At 50.8% G+C, this 1,885-nt stretch overlaps 1 protein-coding gene across 1 annotated transcript in view; it reads right to left on the bottom strand.

The window, feature by feature from the left end:
* LOC103617286 (noelin-2) overlaps positions 1-1,885 on the bottom strand; it is a 12,966-nt gene that overhangs the window by 7,226 nt on the left and 3,855 nt on the right. The window lies entirely within an intron of this gene.

The following is a 1,885-nucleotide window of genomic DNA, read 5'->3' as shown; positions in this document are numbered from 1 at the left end:
GGCGGTATTCCCATTGGGGTTTTCATCCCTGGGAATTCCCATTGGGGTTTTCATTCCTGGGAATTCCCATTGGGATTTTCATTCCTGGGAATTCCCATTGGGATTTTCATTCCTGGGAATTCCCATTGGGATTTTCATTCCTGGGAATTCCCATTGGGATTTTCATTCCTGGGAATTCCCATTGGGATTTTCATTCCTGGGAATTCCCATTGGGATTTTCATTCCTGGGAATTCCCATTGGGATTTTCATTCCTGGGAATTCCCATTGGGATTTTCATTCCTGGGAATTCCCATTGGGATTTTCATTCCTGGGAATTCCCATTGGGATTTTCATTCCTGGGAATTCCCATTGGGATTTTCATTCCTGGGAATTCCCATTGGGATTTTCATTCCTGGGAATTCCCATTGGGGTTTTCATTCCTGGGAATTCCCATTGGGATTTTCATCCCTGGGAATTCCCATTGGGGTTTTCACTCCTGGGAGCCCCAAAAGGGTCCTGAGCTCTGGGAATCCCTCTGGGAAAAACGGCCCCAAAATCCCGGATTTGGCCCTTGGGATCGATGGGGGCGGGAATTCCCATTGGGGTTTTCACTCCAGGGAGCCCCAAAAGGGTCCTGAGCCCTGGGAATCCCTCTGGGAAAAACGGCCCCAAAATCCCGGATTTGGCCCTTGGGATCGATGGGGGCGGGAATTCCCATTGGGGTTTTCACTCCAGGGAGCCCCAAAAGGGTCCTGAGCCCTGGGAATCCCTCTGGGAAAAACGGCCCCAAAATCCCGGATTTGGCCCTTGGGATCGATGGGGGCGGGATTCCCGTTGGGATTTTCATCCCTGGGAATTCCTGTTGGGATGGATTTGGCCCTTGGGATCGATGGGGGCGGGAATTCCCATTGGGGTTTTCATCCCTGGGAACTCCCATTGGGATTTTCATTCCTGAGAGCCCCAAAAAAGCTCCTGGGAGCCCCAGGGAAAAACGGCCTCAAAATCCCGGATTCGGCCTTTGGGATCGATGGGGGCGGGAATTCCCATTGGGGTTTTCATTCCTGGGAATTCCCATTGGGATTTTCATTCCTGGGAATTCCCATTGGGGTTTTCATTCCTGGGAGCCCCAAAAAAGCTCCTGGGAGCATCAGGGAAAAACGGCCCCAAAATCCTGGATTTGGCCCTTGGGATCGATGGGGGCGGGATTCCCATTGGGATTTTCATCCCTGGGAATCCCAAAGGGATTTTTCTCCCTGGAACCCCAAAAGGGTCCTGAGCCCTGGGAATCCCACAGGGAAAAACGGCCCCAAAATCCCGGATTTGGCCCTTGGGATCGATGGGGGCAGGATTCCCGTTGGGATTTTCATCCCTGGGAATTCCCATTGGGATTTTCCTCCCTGGAATCCCCAAAAGGGTCCTGAGCCCTGGGAATCCCACAGGAATTCTCATCCCAGAGGCCCCACAGGGATCCCCATCCCTGAAACGCCCTCAGGGGAGAACTGTGGAATGTGGCGGGGATAAATCAGGGGGAAACGGGAATTTTTTGGGATGAGTGGGGTGGAAAGAGGTGGGAATAAATGAGGGGAAAACCAATGGAATGTGGTGGGAATAAATGAGGGGAAAACCTGGGAATATGGCAGGAAAAAATCAGGGGGAAAACTGGGGAAAAATTCAGGGGAAAATCCTGGAATGTGGTGGGAAAAGACTCAGGGAAAAATCCTGGAATAATTCAGAGGAAAATCCTGGAATGTGGAGGGAATAAATCAGGGAAAAATCCTGGAATAATTCAGAGGAAAATCCTGGAATGTGGTGGGAAAAGACTCAGGGAAAAATCCTGGAATAATTCAGAGGAAAATCCTGGAATGTGGTGGGAATAAATGAGGGAAAAATCCTGGAACGTGGAGG

Source organism: Corvus brachyrhynchos, unplaced genomic scaffold, assembly GCF_000691975.1.
Source record: "Corvus brachyrhynchos isolate BGI_N302 unplaced genomic scaffold, ASM69197v1 scaffold456, whole genome shotgun sequence".
Taxonomy (NCBI): Eukaryota; Metazoa; Chordata; class Aves; order Passeriformes; family Corvidae; genus Corvus; species Corvus brachyrhynchos.
This window is presented reverse-complemented; position numbering and strand designations above follow the sequence as displayed.